General features: G+C 36.4%; 1 long non-coding RNA gene across 3 annotated transcripts in view; it reads right to left on the reverse strand.

Moving 5' to 3' along the window:
- The window catches only part of LOC123617333 (uncharacterized), an 80,323-nt gene extending 58,928 nt beyond the window's left edge, over positions 1-21,395 (reverse strand). Inside the window, exons 1-3 of one of the 3 annotated variants that reach the window (XR_006725454.2) lie at positions 21,274-21,395; positions 14,709-14,781; positions 1,628-14,469 (exon numbers count right to left, since the gene is read on the reverse strand). This is a non-coding gene — a long non-coding RNA (uncharacterized LOC123617333). Of the gene's footprint in view, positions 1-1,627; positions 14,470-14,704; positions 14,782-21,273 lie in introns of those variants that run through there. The other 2 variants (XR_006725455.2, XR_006725456.2) reach the window with 2 other exon arrangements.
- Between the last annotated feature and the right edge of the window lie 1,207 nt (positions 21,396-22,602).

Here is a 22,602-nt window from a genome sequence, read left to right on the forward strand (position 1 = left end):
CACATGTGTATAGCAGGAGTAGTAGACATCTTTACAAGTTCTTATGCATCACCAAAATATTATCCAAAGTAAGTTTGCAGCTTGTAACTACAGTGACCCAAACTGAAAATATTCTATGAAATAATATTTATTGTATCTCTGTAGCACAAAACTGGAAACATTTGGTCATGCCATCAATGAAATGTACTTTGCAGATGATGTACATGACAAAATACATAATTGTTTACGTAAACAAAATCAGCTTCCTAGTATGTCTCTCAGACTGGGTCCAGGAGAAAACTATTCAGATCTGGGTGTGCTGAAAATGATCAACATGGATGATTGCAAGGCAGTCAACACTTAAGATTATTATAGTGCAATCTAGAAAGCATATGTCAAAAGAAATAGAAATATCCTGAACATCGTAAGAGATAATAGATTGCCATTAGAGTAGAAATTTAACTATATTAGCCAACATTATGCTATGGATTTAAGCTAAGGAAAAAAATTGACAGAGCATTCATTTTTGTGTGTAAAAAAAGTGTTATGTCAGTCAGAGTTATGCTATGGTAATACATTATTCTAAAAACCTCAGAGGCTCGAACAACAAAGGATTGACTCTTTTGTGTGCAAGGCAATGAATGTGGATCAACGAGGATGACTTTGTTCTCTGTGGTCACTCAGGTTGACAAAGGATTCATCATCATATTATGATGCTGAACAAACACAGGGTTTCTATTCAGAATAATAGAACAGAGCAAGGAAGACCATACTTTCGCTTTGAAGTGCTTTGTCTGAAAATTGACAAGGGTCACCTTCAGTAACATCCTTTTTTAACCCATCTGTTAACCCTCATATCCCCAAATAAATAGTAAAACATACAGAAAAGCATATTTTAGAAACAGGTGGAAAGCTGAATACCAATTAAATAACTGATGATATTAAGGCATTTTTTTTTTAGGCATAAACACTTTTTTTAATTGAAGTACAGTCAGTTACAATGTGTCAATTTCTGGTGTACAGCACAATGTCTCAGTCATGCATATACATACATATATTTGTTTTCATATTCTTTTTCATAAAAAGCTATTGCAAGTTATTGAATATAGTTCCCTGTGCTATACAGAAGGGGGTGGAAAGGAATAAATTTGGGAGTTTGCGATTTGCATACATTAGCCAGTATATATAAAAACAGATTAGAAAAACAAATTTCTTCAGTATAACCACCTTCTGGTTATGTTTAAAACATATTATGATATAAAAAAAAACTCATGATCTAGAAATTTTCTGGAACTAAAAGCTAAATTAAAAATCTAAGAATTTGCATTTGATTTGAGTCATCAGATAGATTGGTTAACAAAGTTATTCAGAATGTCTCTGCTTTCTCAATGAGCTGAGTCTAGATTTGAATTTATACTTATTTATTTTTAATTGAAGTATAGTTGATTTACAATACTGTGTTAAATTCAGGTGTACAGCATAGTGATTTGTTTCTGTTTTTTTGCAAATTCTAGGATGTGAGGGCAATCTGGCTGTGACATCTGTCACCCCGTGTTGATGTGCAGTGTTGATCACCAGTGTTGATGTCATCTCCTGATCCTGCTGACTAGGCGGATGTCCCGTTCCTCTGTCCTCTGTCCTGTCCCTGTACCTTTCCAGATAGAGGAGGACCTTTCTTCGGTCAAGGGTACACGAAGAGTTGCGTTCCTCTGCTAGAACTTCCAAAGAAGCTCTTAGCCTAGATTTTAAACCTCATTCATATTCCATAATTTATTCTTAGCAGCTTCAGTTTTCAAATATCCCTTGCTGTACATAAACATCATACATCAAAATTTTAATTGCTAATAATTTCAGAAAGAAGTCAAAAGTTTTCACTGATTTCCTAAATTAAAAATCTTATGCAAAAGGTGTTATGCAATTTTATCTACATATGTTGGAGATACTCCTTCTGTCTGTGAACTTCTTTAGTCTTATTTATCTTATCACAAAGAAATGCTGACAGTAGGCAATCAATATAATTGATGCATGAAGTATAGTATCTTATGACTGATAAATGAATGATTCCAAAAAAAAAATAATGAATAAGTGGTGTTTACAGAATGTCCTCACTTGACTGCCATGAAACAGGACTTCTTAATAGTTATATTAAATGTAAGTTTTTCTTCTCCACACCTCCACTCCTCTCCACCTCCACCCTGTGATTAGAGAAGCCAGAAATTTAATTTAAAGATTACTGCAAGAAATACAATTTATTCATAATAAATTGATGCAATAAATTGATTCAGAAATTTTGAAGAACAACAGAACTTCTTGGTCTTTCCATGCACACTAAAGAATTAATAACGAATTATTCAGTCAGTCACATTTGAGAATGATTTTTTAAGAAGAATGAAGATTATACTCTTGTATTAAAAACTGTGAAAGATATTGAGATGTCACAGGGTTGCCAAACCTTAAATGACCTTTCTAAAACATATTTTAATGCCAAAGGCATGTGATGGAAAATAAATTTCTTTTTTAAGAGATAAATTTTAGATATTTATTATAATATTACAAAATAACCTATTGGCATAATTTTGCAAAACCACTAATGCTCTCTTTATCATGACCAAGTTGTTGTGTCTAAGTTTTTCAACCACAAGTGACTAAAGCATCAAACAAAACATAAGCCAATGATATCTTTTTTTTCTCAATTTACTTTGATCAGTCTTGAATTTAATTATTCAGGACTATTCAGAAGCAAATAATAACATAAGTTTGTGGGTAAAAAGCGGAACCATGAGTTCTATTGTTTAATGTTACCAATTGTTTCAGATATGAAAAAACATAAACACAAATACCAAACTGTCTTAATACCAAATGCTACATTTGTCTTTTATTCAAATTAATGAAGTAAACACCAGACATTTTCCTTTAGAAGTTATGTAATTTTCACTAAGCTTCATAATATTCAACCACATGAAATGTTTCTTTCATAAATTCAATTGACATGCTTTTCTTGGTTCAATCAGAGAAGTCTAATTTCAGTAACTCAAAAGACACTAACTTAATTACACAGATTAAAATGACAGGTGTCCCTAAACAAAAAAAGCCCTAAGGGGTTGATTTGGCACCATTTTTGTTCTGTCTGTCTGCAGAGGTGGAAAGAAACTGTCAGATTCTGTCTCTTAGACCAATTATTTAAGTGAACTGGTGATTGTAGTTTAATCAGAAAAAATACTTTTTAAGAGAAGAAAATGACTGTACTTGACACTCTTAATAAGGACTTAAACAGGATTAACATATTGAAATCTTCATGTTTTCTGAAGAAGAAAATGGGGTTGGAGCAGCAGAAGGAAATTGGAAAGTTGGCAGAAATATTTCACCTCACCCTTAATAACAGGAATTAGAGGTATATGGAAATGCTGTCCAATGTTAATATTTTTTCACCTCAAAAATCAGGATTGAAACACTGAAGCTATTTTAAACACATAGCTATTCTCCACTATAGTCATTGAAGTTTTATATATGAAATCATAGTGATACTCAACAATAAACTTGAATCAAGCAATTTCTGGGGTGAAAAACGGAAAAAGACACTAGGTAATAAAGTACAGGTTAATATATGTTGAAACAAAATCAATCTTGGTATCACGTAATGAAAAATAACAGGATATGAGTGTATTAAAGCAATTAAAACAAACATAGAAATTGATAAAAATAATAATTATGGTAATTTAATTGAGAGGAAAAGAAAGTCATTGATTTCTGCCATTAATGCCAATATATTTCTTTGAATAATGGATCTTGAAATTCTAGCAATATATAATAAGACTTGGTTAATAATGTGACTTTTTTTCAAATTTACAGTACTACCATCTACAAGAACAGATATCTTCAAGAAACTAATGATACAGAAGGAAGTTAAAAATTTAAAAATTGGAGCCCCACTCCCTTCCATTTAAAACTGCAACGAATTTTGTTATAATATTCACCAACCTGCATACAATCTCATATATTTAGTCTTCAAGGCCTTTAAAATATACATTAATTATGTATGACAAATTTTATATTTTATACTTTCTGTCTATATCTAGTTATAGTATTACGGTAAGTCTGTCTTAGATAGTCTTAAAATCAGCTCCAACATTTTAACAGTAATTTGCATTTAAATGTGCCCTTTATATAGGGAAAATCAGCCCGAGAGGAGATCATTTGTACTATTCTTCAAGGAGCAAAATCTCCATGGAACTAAGCATTATAGTGACACCAAAAATTAAGACTAAACCATGAGAACATGGCGCAAGGCCACAATGCAGAATGAATATTTGCACATTGGTAACATTGAGGAAACCAATTTTATTAGAAAATCTTTGCTAGGAAAAAATTCTGCACAAGAATGGGTTGTAAAGGTCTGGCTTTTGCTGGGAAGAGCTGTTCGAAGAGGCCAAGAAGAGCTAAACAAGTTATTTAAATAGGAGAGTATTACAAAGAAAAGTAGTGAGCAGAATGGCCAACCCCAAATTGCTGCCCTTGGAAACATTGGAGGTAGAGAGATGCGATCAGATACTGCTTTCGTTATCTCCCTGAGAACTAATAAAAACCTAATCTAGGGAGCTAATAGAGAAAGAGAGAATTCTCAGCCGATGTTACACAGGAAGTAGAAATATCTACCTGAATCCGAAGCATCTCCTCAGTCCAGTGCAAATGATCCTTCCCACGAAATAATCTCTTGTTTCAAGTACTCTCACAGAGTGCTTGTATTAGTGGGAGCTCACTTGGTTTCTTTGTTCACAAGCACAGAATTCTAAATATCAAAAACTGAACTCATTGATAATGCTTAGGATAGTTTACAGAATCAGGGTGGTGAGTCATGCTTCCTGACACTAGTGCGGCTGCCTATAACAGATCTTTTTTCTTTTTTTTTCCCCAGAAGCAGGAAGGAAAGCTGCATGAGACCCAGGAAGGAAAATAAGCGGATGAGACCATGATTCATGAATGGAGGAGGCTGTACATCCCCTGCCAAGGCTCCTCAAGGAAGGAAGAGGATAAACAGGGAGAAGGATGGTCTGTTGGGCAAAGTAACGCATCTCAAGAGATGGAAAAGTTCAAGATTGCCAAATGCCCCAAAGTGATCCAGCAACTCAGCACTACTTTATTTGTTTCTTCTCTCTCACTAGTGAAAGTTTGCACCAAGGGGTGTTAATATCACCCACACTATCAGGTTCTCAATCCCAGTCCCTCTGGCTGCCACCAGGAAAGCCACACGTCACACCCCATGGATTCTTCTGAGCCCAGACTGGATGGAACAAGCACAGCCAACATGGCACAGTAGGGTCAGGCTGAGGTCCCAGCATTAGTGCAATTCCCACTTCAACAGGAACAGTGCAGACCAGCCTCACTCCCAGGGAGGCAGAGTCAAGCACAGAATAAGAAGATGGATGTTGATAACTGAAGTCTTGGCCATGGCAAGGGCAAGAGGCAAGGCCAAGAGAAGTTGGGGGTAGGCTTAAATCGGGTCAAATACAGATGAGATGACATCTAAGGTTTTTACCAGTTTTAGGATTCTAGAGCCATATGGGTCTCTTAGTATGAAATCCCAGAGCACCCAATAATTAATCAATTGAGATGATTCAATAATTACAGAAAAGTCTATTAGTTTTCCATTGGCACCATTCCAATGACTAGCAAGAGTTTATTATCCTTTTTTTCTTTCTGTAGCAATGTCTGAGTTCCATGAAATCAAGTCAAGAAGTGAAATATAGAATTGTGTGCTTAAAAAAAGATGTACTACAGAGGCAAATCTGGCCTCAGTCCTGAATTCCATAGACAGTCCCTTATTGCTAACAGCTGTGCTGGTTTGGGCTCACACAGCAGCCCCACATCCTCCTATATATGGAGTAGCTGACACATAGCGATGACTTCCTTGGATCTGCTAGATACATTTGTACATAAAGGTGAGTGATTGCACTCCTTCTGCAAAAAAAAAAAAAAAAAAAGTACTATGTTTAAACAAATGAGATTTTTGATAATATTTTTAGTTTTGTAATCTTGTCCTAAACCATCTTTATGGCTACAGGCAAATCCTCAATTCTAAGGAATCCCAAAAAGCTAGTTCATTTAAAAATTAAGCAATGAGAACAGAAGTAAATCGATTAAATATGGTTGATACACTCCCTGTTCCCTTGGTTGCTCTTGGTGATATGCACAAATATAATTATATAATTTATGTAATAAGCCGTGCTTCTTCGTGTCAGGGAAAGGACAACATGACTACTGAAGGCTCCCACACCTGTTTGCTTAACTCAGTTCTTCCTAGATGAAAAGAGGTGGAAAAAAAATAGCTCTGTTTGGGGATCTCTGTGAATTGCACCCCTGAGTTGTGCAGTGCACAACCTGGATGGACTTTCAGTCAGTCTTGGGAAGAAAGCACACCAGTCCCCGTGGTCAACCTTATTTCTGTGATAGAGGTGAACGTTATCCAGAAAAAGCTGAATGATTTGTCCCTTAAAAAGGGAGAGAGTAGAAAATAGCCCAGGTCTTCTGATTCTTGCTCCAGCATTATCTCGTTTTGAAACCCTCAGAGATGAGGAAATTTAATGAAGCATCACACATTAATACGACGTGCAGTAGGGATTAGCACAAATTAGTAAGTGACTGGCCGGGAGGATATAGCTCAGTGGTAGAGTGTGTGCTTAGCATGCATCAGGTCCTGGGTTCAATCCCCAGTACCACCTAAACAAATAAATAAACCTAATTACTACCCCCCAAAAAACAGTGACTAACATATGACTTTGGACAACAAATTATCCTCTTTCAGGCTACAGTACATACTCAGTCCAGCCACCGCCAGGCACCAGGCATCCTCCTTCACCTCAGAGGGAAAACTTTTAAGAAGAAGGCATATTTTGTGTTTATTTTTCAACAATCTTTTTGCTCTATTGTAATTTTATGTCCCTGAGCCTTGAGGTGGTAGTGCAGATTGGAGTGTTTTGTTGATGTCAGGATTTCAAGTCGATCTGAATTACAGGAATATGAAAGAATTAACAAAACATTGGGCAGAAGAAAAACAAAAGCTAGAAGGCAATTCAGTCCAATTTGATCAGTAAAATGACCCTTTCATTAAAGTATTCAGCACAGGAGAGCTGGAAACCAGGAATACCAATAATCATCAGAAAAGAAGTAAAAGAGCTATTAGTAATTTCAAGCCATAATAGATCAAATGCTCATTTATTACCTGGCTTGGGGCTAAGTGCTTTACATACATTATTTCAGTCAGTCCTTTGGAGAAACCTGTGAGCTAGAAACCGTTACCCCTCCTTAATAAATGAGAAACTAAAGCAAAAGTTGTGGGCGTGTGTGTGGTGGGGGTTGGGGTGGGGGAAATGGGGAAATCATTTCAATTCAATCTATCTTTATTGCGTATCTACCATTATATAGTAATTTTATGTTTATTGTTGTGTGGGACAAAGATAAATGAGACATAGTTCCCAGCTGGAGTGATTTGCAGTCTAGAGGACTAGAGAGGCATGCACATAATTATAGGACTGTGGACATAATTTATTCACATTCTCACAGTCTTCCTTTATTATGGAAAATGGATGATCTGAATACAAAAACCAAATGAACTGTAGTCATACCTGATGATGGCTAAAAGAATAAGTAAAATTGATGAACCCATTAAAGACAAGTCTTAGAGAAAATTCCACTGGTGCTTCAAATAAAAGCATATTAATAATTCCCTTCTAGTCTCCCCCACACACATAAAGAAAAGAAATGAAAACAAAAAGGTAAAATTAAGATGCTATTTTTTTCAGTCATCTCCCATTCCATTACCCAGGCAAAGTTATTAAACAAATGGAAAGCAGACATAAACGGGGATTTTAGAATGTATTAGCTTTAGAAAAGCCAGTTTAGTCACCATATTGCCATATCACATATCCTCTAAAAGGTGTGGGCGTGAAGCTGATGACTGATTATGATCACGAGCAACCTTGTTTGAGTGACTTGACCCTCTAAATCTCAACGAGGAGACCAAGGAGGAAAATGACCCCAGGCTGAACTCCATATTCTATTAGGACATTTAGAGCCTCATGACTTTCCAGCTTAGAGCTGCATCTATCTGAGGGATATCTAGGAAATCTTGGCATCGTGGGCTCAGGGCACTTACAACTCCTTGACAGTCGGATAAGAGCCTGTCCAATGTGAATCGATCACCAGCCGTCCAAACAATCTTGTTCCATTATCTCATTGCTTTTGATATTTACAGAGGGTGATACAACTTAATAAGATTTTAAATTGGATTATTTTAAAGCTGTTGACTATTTTGGGAAAAAGCAAAGCATTTTTGTTAAAAAATGGGGAACACAGAAATGGGATTGTGATATGACTTTTGAATAGCGGGATAGTTTTCCCTTGAGGAAAGAAAAAAATGGCAGACTTGCTAATTGCTTCAGTTAATGCTACCTGTCTCAGCTACACTTTCTATTCAACTAATTTGAATAATTAGAGTATATATGCTTTATTTACATAATCTTATTAATAATTGAGTAAGTGAAGTTTTTTATAGTTAAGAGCAAGTAGCAGAGATGACAGTTACTATTTTAGAACAGTAGTTCTCCAAGTGTGCCTCCTGGGCTAGAGATACCAGCATCACCTGGCAATTTGTTAGAAATTACCAGATCCTACCCCAGGCCTACTGTTTCAGAAACTCTGGGGGTGAAGTTAGCAATCTGCTTTAACAAGCCCTACAGGTGGTTTAGATATGTGCTAAATTTGGGGAACCATGATTAATGCTTTCAAACACCAGAAAGGGTAAACCAATTTGTGTAACTGGCTTGCAAAAAACAATTAAATGATTTAGCCATTGGCTTCCTGGAACTTCAGGCCCCAGTTAAAAGCATTCATATTCACATTTTGTCCATCTCTATGCTGTTCAAATAAATTATGTTTGCTCGTCAAACATAACTGTAGGCTGAATTTGACCCACTGACCCTTAGTGTGCAACTTTGGTTTTAAAGACCAAGGTATTTAGCAACTCAATTTTAGAAAAGGTTTACAGTATTAAGACGGATTTGCCACAATTTATAAGAAAGCAAATATTTTTCTTGTAGCTTACCATCCTGACACCCACCTTAGAAGCTTATCCCACATCTCAAAAGTTTTGAAGTTGTTGACACCCAACTGATATTTCAACTGGTTGCCTAGTCTGATGATGATAAAGAAAGAGAGGAAACTTTGGCTCCCAGAGATCTATGACCATAGCCATGTGTGCAGTTGGTCCAATCAGGATGGGCTATATAATTTAAAGAGGTTAGTGGAAAAATTTTAAAATGAAGAAAAACATGTGTGCTCTATTGTCCAAATTTCACTTATAAAACACAAGTTCAAGAAAAAAATCATTAAGAATTTCAAGATGATGACTGCAGAACAGAGATTATTGAGCAGGGAGCCTTGTGTGACAGCACAGATTGTGCACCTGTGGATCCTGGATCCAATGGTGTCTCTTTTACCTCCTGTGGTTGTCATTTGCCTCTATTACCTGGAAGTGAATAGGCAAAATCTAGGGGAAAATTGTAGGAAGAGAAAATGAAACAGATCAATTTTATACTATGGGACATGTGATGCAGTTGGTTGAAGCTTCAAAAGGATTCCAAAAATAATAGCGAACATTAAACACATAAGATAATTGATCTTAGCATTTACTTCCAACAAGACTTTGCTCTTAGTATATTTATATGTGGACTGTCTTAAGTTGAAAATTTTGTAATGACAGAACATTCTTATTCTGAATTATTTCTGTGACATGATTGACAGTAACCTATCATGCATTATACTGATAATGGTATTTGATAACCAAATTTTCCAAGTGAATAAATTAAAAAATTTGGAAGCTTATACAAACTTGTTCAGGTCATGTGGATGCTGCAAACATCACTGATGGAGTCAATGCATCTTCCAGATTTCCTAAATTATTCCCAGAATATAGCTCCTGGGAAGAAAACAGTCAACAGACCACCTCAGATTTAGGCAGAATAGATGCCCACTTACTTGTGTAGGGATTTAGAGGAACACATTCCAAAGTCTTCCTTTCACCATAATGTGAAATGTAGCTTTGCATTTTGCCTGGAATTTCTTTCCTTGTAGAACCACTAACTTGATCAAGGCATTGCATTTTCAACAAACACAAGCTCCTGACTTCATACTGTGTCAGGGCTAAACATTACTCCAGAATTGAGCAAACTACAGATTTCACAAGAGCATCTCCTTACTCTTAGAACAAGATCCAAACATCTTATGATGGTTTAGGGTCATTTTTAAAAGTATGCTCCTCCCTACCTTTCCATCCCATTTCACATTATTCTACCATTTGTGGATTGTTTCCTGGACACACTGTTCTGGAACAGGTGGAGCTGTGTTCTCCCCTGACTCTTTACCCAACTGGCTTTTATTTGACCTTCAAGCCTAAGCAGAAAAACATCTCAGAGAGGCCTTCTATGATTTTCCTATAAAATATGCTAATATTAATATTCCACTAATATCCACTGTCTGTACCAACCATAATCACTCTCCATGATTATGATCTTCATGGCTACATTCTTCTTGACAATTATTGCAATCAGTAGTTCTGTCTCATTTTTATTTGGTTATTTATTTAGATTAACTACTTATCCTCTCTCGAATATAACACCTTTAAGACCAGGACCTACGGTCTTGTATATCTCCATATCTTTAATGCCTATAAGTGTCTGGCCCAGAGTAGACAATGACTATATAGTGACAAGTGTTCAGTGAAATATAGAAAAAAAGGATATCTGAGTGGTTCCTTGGAAAAGGAGTCAGTGAAAGAAGATGGGGGATGGGAAATCATGGAAAGAAAAACTGGAAAGAAGGAGACTAGATGAGGACCCTCCATACGAAGGTCCTGGAGCAGGAATGGGGGAGTAGGCAGAAGCTGGGACCTCAGGAAAGAAGAAACACGAGAAAGGAAAATTGAGAAGGAACTAAAATACTTGATTCTACTCACGATATTTTCGTAGGTGTAGTTTTATTAAAATCTAACAATATTTATGAGAAAGCAGTCTCAAATACTGTCTCATTCTAAAATTGCTCACAATTTACCTTCTCAAGAATATATGCAAAGTAAGCAACACTCTATTTTGAAGACTGGAAAATTAAAAATCTGATGTGTTGAGTTAAGTTCGAAAATCAACAACACAACTGGGTTTTAACGGAGGCTCACACACAGATTTAGAAAGCACTAGCAGTTTGGGCTTACAGTTATTTTCCAGAAGATACTTGGTCAGGGTTAAATTTTACAAGTGAAAACCATTCTTCATCGACCTCCTTTACACTCAATTATGACTTTTTTTAAAGTGCTTTGAGAAGAAATTTTCCTTGTTTAGTCACAACTTGGAGGAATTTTATTTTTAGTTTTGACCTAAATCAAATAATGTGGAACCATTGCATTTTTTTTTCAAGTGGAAGGGGGAAGGGAGCAATAATTTTCCCTATTTTAAGAAACCTGAACTCTATTTGCACTCAGAAAAACAACACTCTCAATAACCTGAACATGCAAACTTCAAAACTTGGCAACGTGAGAGTCTGATTAAGGAAAAAAGCAACCAAAGCCAAATCCAGTGAAAAACTGTCTCATAGTTTTCAAGTCACCCAGATTTAACTAGAATGTCTTGACATGAGAGGGAACACAATTTCCTCCATTAAAAAAATGTTATCTCCATTTATGATGGTTCAGTGAATGGTAATGAAGCTAGAAGATTTGGTTCAGGGTACCATAAAGATGACTATATAAGTCAGAACTAGTGAAGGTGCCTGATAGCACTCACCAAAAGCCAGTCTTTAATTACCTTCTCCATCATCCTTCCTCATGAGTAATAGGTGACAATCCAGACACCGTTATGAATTTATCTTGAATCCTACAGTCTGACTTCAACTATCAGAATCTTAGAATTATCACTACATTGATTGGCATTGGGGAAAACCTACTCAAAATTTCATGTTCTTTATTTTAGGGTTGGAACATGTTTCAGGAGTCAGTGACTGATTTTTTTTTTAATTCCTCTTTGTTTTGATAGTCAGCATATAAGTTAATACTCTACATACACAACTGGAAGTAGCCAAAGAGTGAAGATAACTTATAGTCACATACCATGAGAGTTCCCCCCTCAGTAACTGAGAATAGAAGAGAGCACTGCAATTTGTGAAACCAAATTGAATAGTTTTTAAGAAACATCTTATAATCAGTGTGAGAGAATTTTCATCTCCTGGTTGATTGTAGACTTACTTGTGAATCTCAATATGTTCATTCCAGGCCATTATGATAATAAAATTGTTAAGGACTCAGACTTTAGCATGAAATAAATGGAGTTTCAGTCTTAACTCTGACACTTACTTGCTATGTGAATTTGGGCAGATTACTCTAGAAGCCTAGATTTCTTCATCTGAAAATTGGAATGATAAAAATCCATAGATCCTAAAATTCTGAAAAATAATAGTCAATGTTATGGAGAGCTTAACATAGGTTCTAGAATTGGATAGAATATTTATATATTGATGGTGATAGCAGTAAAAAGTGATGGATGTAGTATTGCTGATGGTAGCAGCAGCAATGGTAGTAAGAGAAAAACATTGTATATCAAGAACATAATATGTAATGTAATTACAGAATAATCTAGATTTTCTTCAGAGATGAACTATATAAAAATATCTCTTATTATGGACTATTTCAGCCATATCATTTGACTGGAGTAAATTATACATTTAAAAGACATTTTAGGTGTTTTTGTGTATCCTGGTCTGTTGACTATAAGCGTGTTGCTTTTCTGCTTCATAAGGAAGAGTTCCATACCATATTCTGTTAGCAAAATAGTTTCAAAGAAAAAGGACAAGAAATAGGTCAAAGAAGCCTTTCCTCCTATAAAAGATGTAAGGATGACGAAAACAGAGTCCCTACTATCAAGGGAAGTTCAATCCATAGAGTACAGGATGATAAAGAAATACAGACACAATGAAAAAGTGCAAATCAGTATGTGTCTTAAAAGAGAAACACAAAATGCAGCAGGGTTGAAAGGAGAAAAAGATAGTTAATTGGTGGAGTCAAGAAAGAATTCATGAAGTAGAGTGTGAGGTGCATTTTGAAAGTCTGAGCAAGGAAAGTGTCAGCATGTTGGGAGACAAACCCCCATGGGTCTCTTACATTTCTGCATGTCTTGTGGGCACTGGCTGCTTTTGTTCTAGATTGTTCTCTCCAAGAGTTAAGCATGCAAACAGCTTTGGGAGATATAGTCTCCCCCAATGGAAAAAAAAAAAGCAGGTTTGATTGTTTTCCAGTAAAATAAAATAATGTCTCCCACTGAGGTAAGTGTCAGACAGGTTTGCCTGCAGCCCACTGTAAAAGATTTGGGTGTCCCAAACTTGGAGTTTTTCAGGTATGGCGCAAATCTACTGTTTACACAGCAAACAAAACTTAATTCTAAGTAGAACACTTTGTGTAAAAGTAATCAAGATAAATCTTGTCTTATAACATATAAGATTATATCTGGTATAGGAACAAATGGGAATTTAAAGAACGAGTTTTCATCACTTAGAGCGCTGTATAAATATCTAGTTCCATTATTTTCTTTATACATTCCAATCATTTGGCCTTAAGTGATTTTTAATATCAGTGATAAATAAGTAAAATGTACTTTGAAGACATCATTTTATACTAAAAGTTACTTAAAATCCTTTTTCAAATTATATTTGCTGAAAGAACAAATCTGTAAACTAGAATTGTGTGTGGTAAAACAAATACTTATTTGGTAAAACAAAAAACAGAAAACAGAAATATATTATATTATAATCAGACACTAATTTAGCCTTGGTAAATATTTAATTGTGTTCTGAGTCTAAAATCAAAGTTTTCTAGAACTAACAGAGATGGATTACAGACATTTCAATTTAACAGTGTCAGAAGGGGGCTTTGGTAGAAGTCCAACAAGGGAGGCAGGAAAGGGGGAATGAATGTAATAAAAGGGGGGAGGTCTTTGAAAAATCTGTCTCCCCCAGTTTACGTGGTTCTCTGAGCATTTAGTTACTAGAGGAACCTGTCAGATACACTGACATCTCACTCTTGAGATTAGAAAACAATAGCAAAGACATTATGCCAGCATCTCCCAAAGTTCTGATTTCCCAAGATATCTTAATCACAACCTCCTTAATGATTGGTGCTTTTTATTGTCAGTCTTTTTTTAAACCATATGTTTTCAGCATGACTCTGAGACTCTGTGTCCACGGTAGTCTTGGGGGAAATTTGAAGGAAGTTCAAATATCCTTTCTACATTGTCTGGTAAGGCAGTCAGCCAAGAGTCACAAAACCTAAGTAGTGACTACAACTGTCTATAACTGCAGTCTCCAATTTCTTCAGAAAATAATCTTTTCATTTCCAGTCAACAAAACTAAGACCATGAAGAAGTTCAAGATGACTGCACAGGAAGATTCTGAACTCACCTCCTGTCGTAGACACAACAAATACACAGTTACATATGAAACAAATTTCTCTAAAAAAAAACAAAAACCACAACTTGAGAACTAGCTGAACACTTGCTCCACATCTAAGGATACGGAGGCTACACAGAGACGTGTCGGAGAGACAGAGACACACTTACCAAAACTCTGACCCCCTCACCATCCCCACCCACCATGTAGCAACTCACAATCTGGAGAAATGTCAAAAATATGTACATACATACATAAAATGGAGCTTCTATCAGTCACCTGAATCCTTGGGTCCTTCACCGGAGAGACAAGCCCCAAAATGTCTGGCTTTGAAAAACAAAAATGGGTCTTATGTTAGGGAGAAATATGAGCCTATAGAGAATGAAGATTCTGCTTTTAAAGGGCTCACACAGAGAGCCATTTGTCCCTGGGCCCAGCACAAAAAGCGGCAGTTTGAAAAGAACCTAGACAGGAACACTGAACGGTGCCATTTTTATGGGTTTCCTCAACCTTGCTGGCACTGGTGCTGGTGGGCGTCATTTTTGCCTTCTCACTCTAACCTGATAATAATGTCAGGTGAGCAGCCCCCAACCCCTGCCCATACCACCTGCATGTAACATTAACAGATGCAGAGGGCAAACAGCCCCATGTCCTCATGCCACTTGTGTGACCCCACCAGAACCAAAAGGCAAGGAGCCTTGTCCCACCCATGTCACTCACACAATCCCACCAGAGCCAACAGGCACAGGCAATCTAGATAGGGGACATGCTCTTGAGTGCCAAGATCGGGACAATGGCAGGATTGCATTTCTGGACCTTATGAGGCTGAAATAAGTGGAGAGGTAGTTTGAGAGACAACCAAGAGCTACAGCAAGTTTAAACGATAAATTCCATCTCCTACACAGGGCTACTCCTCTAAGACAGGAAGAGATGGTTGTTTTACATAATACACAAAACACAGAGTCAAACAAAATGAGGAAACAAGAAAATGTCCTAAATGAAGAAACAAGATAAAACCACAGAAAAGCAAAATCTTAACAAAATGGAGATGATTAATTTATCTGATAAAGAGTTCAAAATAATGGTCATAAAGATGCTCACAAAACCCAGGAGAGGAAAAGGATGAACACAGTGAGAAATTAAACAAAGAAACAGAATATATAATAAAGTTCCAAACAGAACTCACAGAGATAATATAGTAACTGAACTGAGTGAAAAACACATTAGAGGGAATCCACAGGAGACTAGATGACACAGAAAAATGGATCAGTTACCTAGAAGACAGGGTAGTGGAAATCACCCTAATACATCAACAAAAAAAAAAAGATTTTTTTAAATGAGGGTAGTTTAAAAGACCTGTGGGACAACACCAAGCATACGAATATCTGCATTATATGAGCTCCAGAAGGAAAAGAAAGAGACAAAGGGACAGAAAGCATATTTGAAGAACTGATGGCTGAAAACTTCCATAACCTGGGGAAAGAAACAGACATCCAGCCTCAGGAAGCACAGTGTGTCCCAAACAAGATAAACCCAAAGAAATCCACACCAAAGTACAGTATAGTTAAAATGTCAAATTTTAAAAATAAACAGAGAATCTTAAAAGAACCAAGAGAAAAAGAACTAGTTATGTACAAAGGAACCCCCCTAAGACCATTAGCTGATTTCTCAGCTGCTACTTTGCAGGCCAGAAGGGAGTGGCACGATAACAAATTAATGAAAGCTTCCAGCCAAGAATGCTCCACCTCGCAAGGTCATTACCCAGAATTGAAGGAGAGAGAAAGTGTTTCTCCAAAAACAAAAGCTCAAGGAGTTCATCACCACTACACCAACCTGACAAAAAATTTTAAAGGGACTTCTTTAGGTTGAAAAGAAAAGACCAGAGCTATAAATGAGGGAAAAAAAAAAAACCTCACTGGTAAAGGCAAATCTATAGTAGAAGTAGTGGTTCAACCACTTTGAAAACCACTCATGAAGGTCCAAAGACAAGAGTAGTAAAACCTACTGTAACTATAATAATTAGTTAAGGGGTACACAAAATTAAAGAGATGTAAAATAGGACATAAAAAATAAAACATGGGGGAGGGGAGTTAAAATGTAGAGCAAAATAAATTTTTTGTTCACTTTAGGTGGCTTTAGTATCCCATTTCCTGTGCCAGGAATGTTCTTTCTTCCGAGAGCCCTCATGGGTCACTCCCTCACTTCATCCTGGTCTTTAAACATCACCTTATCAGAGAGGCCTTCCTTGATAATCACAAATATGAGACAGCACCTGAACTGTTCCTTTAACTTTCCCTTTACCCATTTATTTGTTTTACTTTTGTCTATGGTTCTTACACCATCAGACAATATTTATTCATGACTTTGTTTACTGCCCATCTCCTCACCCCACATCAGAAAGTAAGCATTGTGATATCATGGATTTTGTTTTATTTACTGACTTCTAGCAAACCCTAGAGAAGTGCCAGGCACAGGGATACCTGAAAAGGTTCTACTGAAATGAATTAGGAATGAATATATAATTTAAGCAAGATTTAAAGAAACAACATTGTAGGATACTTATTTAAGTGATTTCTACTCAGAACTTTCATTTTTTGAAAATTGCCCCTTTCCTTTCTATTTCACCTAACTCTTTAAGCCCAAACAGATGGTCCCTATGAGTGCTCATATGTCCAATTAGTTCCCTAGCTCTTGTCTATAATAGCTCTTCCTAGTGATCATTATCTGACCCAAGATGGGCAGTCTCTGTCTCCAAGATTCCACACCTGGACGCAGTTGATTGATCAGGAGTGGATGTCACTCCTGAGTTAGAATATTTAGGAAAGATAGTACATAGAGTTTGTCCCTCCTTATGTGATTAAAGTTGAGGCTCCAGAACTGTTGGCTGACCTGTTTTATGCAGAAACCTGGTCACTGTGTAAACACAATGAAGTCAAAGACCTAAAAACACATAATACAAAACGGTGGGCTCTTAAGTCAAAATCCAGAATCCTGATTTCCTGAGTAGTGCCTCAAGCAGTAAAAATAGTTCTCAACAAATTCAGGGAAGAAATAAATTAGCACTTAATTCTTGAGCTGAAAAATATTAAAGCATGACTTCATCTTTAATAATGCTTCCAATATTTGTCTCTTTAGAGGTAAGAGCAATGTATCTATTTTAACATGGGTGTGATTTTTCTACGACGTTGCCATTAGTTATAGCTCCAGGTCAAAAGAATTAGTTCTATATTCTCTATGGGAATATCAAAGTTGAGTATTTTATTGTTGTTGGGAAAAGAACTTTGAAACAGCATCTGATGTAACCAACTAAATGCAAACATAGTGAAGGAGATTTCATTTCATAGTGATCAAGTTATTCATGGAATTTTATTTAATCATACCCTGACTTAACAGCTAAAAGAAGTGGATAAAAATGACCATTATCCTTACTTGGTAATAAGACAGTAATAATATCAGTGATCTATAGCCTAGTGACCAACCCCTGGAGGGATGAAACTGTAACTCATTTTTAAATGAGAATTTACAAAACCAAAATGGACAGTATAATTCTAAAAATCATCTTGCCTAACACAGCAGAGAGAGATGTCTCAATGCAAAAAATTTCCACTTCGTAACTTTGTCAGAGCTAATCCATTATGTTATAGCCACTGTCAGCATTATCTTCTTCTTCTTATTTTTATCCATTCTGTTTTCCTTCATAGGTGTTGAAACTACATTAATATGGGTCCATTATCTCTAACCATTACCTGCGTTTGAATAACAGTCACTCTCCCTTTCCAACTCTTATATACGTTGTCTAATGGGGTGAATGGTTTGTCCTCTCCATTTCTGTGTGTTGAAGTCCTAGCTTCTAGTAGCCCAGCATGTGGCCTTATTTGGATAGAGGATCTTTATAGAAGTAATTAATTTAAAATGAGGTCGTTAAGTTGGGCTTTAATCCAATATGACTGATATCCTTATAAGAAGAGGAAATTTAGACATAGAAATGTACAGAGGGAAGCTCCAGGGAAGACCCAGGGGGAAGACAGCCATCTACAAGCCAAGGAGAGAGGCTCTCAAAAGGAATCAGCCCCACCAAACCTTGATCGCAGGCTGCTGGCCTCCATAACTGCTTGTTGTTGCTTTCTGTTATTTAAGCCACTCAGTATGTGGTACTTTGTTATGGCAGCCCTGGCCAAGTGATACACATGAGGAGTCGTCTCCTTATCCTTCAAGTCTCAGCATCTCAGCTCCCTCTCCTAAGCTTCACGTTCATAGATTTAACCAAGTGTCTTTCCATCTCTATGACACCCATGGCCAAAAACCATTTGAGTGAACCCATCCATTGCTCTCAGGTCAAGATACAGACCCTTTCATATTATATTGCAAATACTCCATCACCTGGCCCCTGTCTACATATTTAGTGTTGCTATGTACCACATTCCATTCCTCTTGACCACCATGTTCTAGCAGTACCAAACTACTATACTTCCATTCCACAAATTTTCTTTCTTCTTGTGCTTCCAAGTTTTGACTCATGCTGTTTCTTCTGCTATGAATCCCTTCCACCCCATCTCTCTACCCTCTTACATCTTTATCTGACTGAATTTTAATAACCATTTGGTCTCAGCTTATACAACTTCCTCTTGGAAGGCTTTCCCTGATGCTTATTGACTAGCTTACATATCTACTATTGTCATAGCACCAAAGAAGTTTTCCTTCCAGTAGCACTAGGTACTTGCTTTTGTATGTTGAAAGATGAAAAGCTCTTTGTATCCAGGGATGTGTTTGATCATGGTGTTTCTACAACCTAGAATGATACTAGGCAAGCAGCATGTAATAGACACTCAAATTCTAAAGCACGCACACCTTTGTAAAGCCCTACCATACTATTCCAGGCTCTAATATTCTGAATCCATTGTATTTTAAATAGTACCATATTTATGTACTTTAGGTCAAAAATTTGTACGGTGTCTCCCTGTTCATATGACCCTGTCAGTCAAACATTTAGTTTACACACAGAACTCTACTTAACAGTTTTATGATAAAATAGTGTCTCACATTTTTCATGTTTTGTTGCACAGTTCCAGTATAGTCCTCGGTGTATTGTAAGCATTCATGATGATCATTAATAAAGAGTGGGGAAAAAAAAACAACCCCACAAAGAAAAGTAAATCTCTGCCTTGGTATGAGGGCTGAAAGTGCTTTGGATTGATGTCTGTTTAGATCCATTCTAACAAAACTGGAAACCACATATCAGAGATCAAACCAATCGCAAGTAACTTAACTGCTTATCAAACAAATGTCACACTCTTAAAGAAACACAAAAGATTCCAGGCCCTCAACAATCTAATTTCTCAATATCCAATCAAAAAAGTACTAAATATTCCAAGAAGCAGGGAAATATTATCGTGACTAGGAGAAAAATCAATCCATATAAACTTGGATGCAGAAATATCTGTAACAACCATGTTTTCTAGTTTCCATACTTGATGCTTTGACGTTGGGGGGTGAGGGGACCATGCCTTGCTGACCCTGAAGGGATTGCTCCTCCCAGGGTCAGCCAACTCCTAAAGATTGTAAAGGACTCATCTGGAAACACGCCTTTCAAATGTAAACTAACAAATCCTGAGTCCATACCCTAATCAACCCCTTTTTTCAGGCTCTCCCACTCAGGGCCATTACCCCTGCCCTAATCACCCCAGGGCCAGGAACCAGACAATTAGAGACAACCTTATGCACCAAAACTCACTTAAATTATTCAAACTAGCCAATCCCAAACCTTTTTACACCACCTCTCCTATTCCTTCCTACAAAAACCGCAATAAAGGTGTCCACATTTTCTCCTTGCTCTCTCTGTCTCCTGACTGACCCTGTGTGGCCTTTCACGAGATGGTACATCCCCTTTTTTCGAAACTGTGAGCATAGTAAACTATCTTTGCAATGGCAGTAGTCTCCCAATCTGCTGGCCTTGCCATAGCTAAATAATAATAGAACTTATATCTTAAGACAATGTCAGAGATGACATAATTAGAAGTCAAGCATGTCAAGACACCCTTTATAACTATATTCCATTACTCCATTATTTAAAGAAGAGCATAAACATAACGAGATGGAGGAAAGAAGAGGAGAAAAGCAGAGATTTAAGAAGTGGAAATAGTAATAGAACCTACCCAAAATGAAATACAGAGAGAAAAGTCTAATAAAAAAAACCGAATGACTTAGTGACTTCTGGAACAATATTGAGTGGTTTAACATCTGTGTAATGGAAACCCCTGAAAGAGGAGGGAGCCAGGAAAATATTTAAAGAAATTATGGCCACTTTTTTCTAAATTTGATGAAAATTATCAAGCCACATTTCCAAGAATCTCTGCAAACACCAAGCAGGATAAACATACATGCATGCAGGGAAAAGAAAGAAGATACTGCTGTGCAAACCTGAAGACTTTTCTCTGCATGCATGCATATATGTATCCTGCACAGAAAAAGGAAAAAAAGAAAAGAAAGAAAGAAAGGGAAAGAAAAGAAGGAAGGAAGGAAGGAGGGAAGGAAGGAAGGAAGGAAGGAAGGAAGGAGGGAAGGAAGGAAAGAAACAGAAAACCATTGAGTCTTGTCATCAAATTACTAATAAAATCAATAAATGATAAATCTTAAAAGTACCCAGAGATAAAAGACATATTACCTTCAAATGAATAAACATAAAAAAAATTGCATACTTTCAACAAATACTAATAAAGACTGAGAACAGCATCTTTAACATCTAGAAAGTAAAAGACTGTCAACTTAGAATTCTATATACAGTCTTCCATATTCATGAAAGTCGGGCCCCCTAATACTTACCTGGAAGAGATCCTTTGACTTCTAGGTAAACAGAGAGAGAAAATAGAGGAAAAGTAAAGAAGAAATTTGAGAGCAGATAAGCCACTAACTTCCAAACAATGATTTCATAGAGTAGTTCCCCAGTCTTTTGTATCATTACATAATTTACTTAAGAAATGGGTGGAGCTCTTGTACTAGAACTGTGTTTACACCCTCAACTGACAGGCTGAAGCATCAGCTCCAGCACTGTGCTGGACGATCCCGACTGACCACTATTTTGTATATCATTGGTTTTCGTTAGTTGTCAAGGTGTCATAAAGCAACTAGCTGGAAAATAACACAGCACAAAATTCAATAAAGACACCAGGCAAATGTTTGGTCAGCAAGTCAAGTGACCTTGACCACATATCATAATATAATTATTTCTTAGCAAGAAATAAAGCAGTCAGATTGAAAAGTTACTGTACATTCCATTTCTCTCAAAACTGTTTTTAAAATAAAGCCTATGTGTTATTTATATTACATATCCATAACATAATGTCTCTGCAAACGTAAGTTAATTATACTTCAAAAATGCAGTGTTTAGCACTGAACAGAGTTAAAACCAGGACACCTGAGTCAGGCTGCATGGTTCCTTCTCTGCTCCACCATCACATACTTCCATGACCTTGGCCCAGTTACTCAACTTCTTAGAGCTTATTTTTCTTGTATCTAAAATATGAATAATAACAATAATACATATTTTGTATAATTTTTGAAGTTAAAATTGATTTAAGCATTTTATGTACAATGGTTAGCCCAGAGTAAGTATACAATTAATATTAACTTCTATTGTTACTGTTGCTGTTGCATGGAGTTGAGGGAAAATAAATAATAATAATGCCTATAATTTATTTTTTTCTACATACCAAACTCTAGTAAATTTTGTGAGTTCTTTACATGTATTACTCACTTTATTCTCATGGAACCCTAAAATATAGATAAAATTATATCCTCTACTTCTTAGAAGGAAAACCGAGGCACTGAGAGATTGAGTAATACGGGATAAATGCAGTAGTTGACATTCAAATTTAGGCAGTTTGGCTCCAAAGCCTAAACTTTCAACTTCTTTGCCACTTTCTTTCTTTAATTTCATTATAGAGATTACATTTAAAAAATATGCATCTCCCTTTATTTTAGGGTTGATAACATCAATGATTATAGTTAGAACTACATCATCTTTAAGTTCCTCTCTTCTCTTAAAACATTTTATCTTTCAGAATTTCAAGCTATGGAATAACTTTATTCTGAACATTTTAAAACCTGTCTTCCTAAAGCCGACAGCTCACATTGGACTCTTTCTTCCTTCCA

The sequence above is a fragment of the Camelus bactrianus genome, chromosome 1 (assembly GCF_048773025.1).
Source record: "Camelus bactrianus isolate YW-2024 breed Bactrian camel chromosome 1, ASM4877302v1, whole genome shotgun sequence".
In the NCBI taxonomy this organism is placed as follows: Eukaryota; Metazoa; Chordata; class Mammalia; order Artiodactyla; family Camelidae; genus Camelus; species Camelus bactrianus.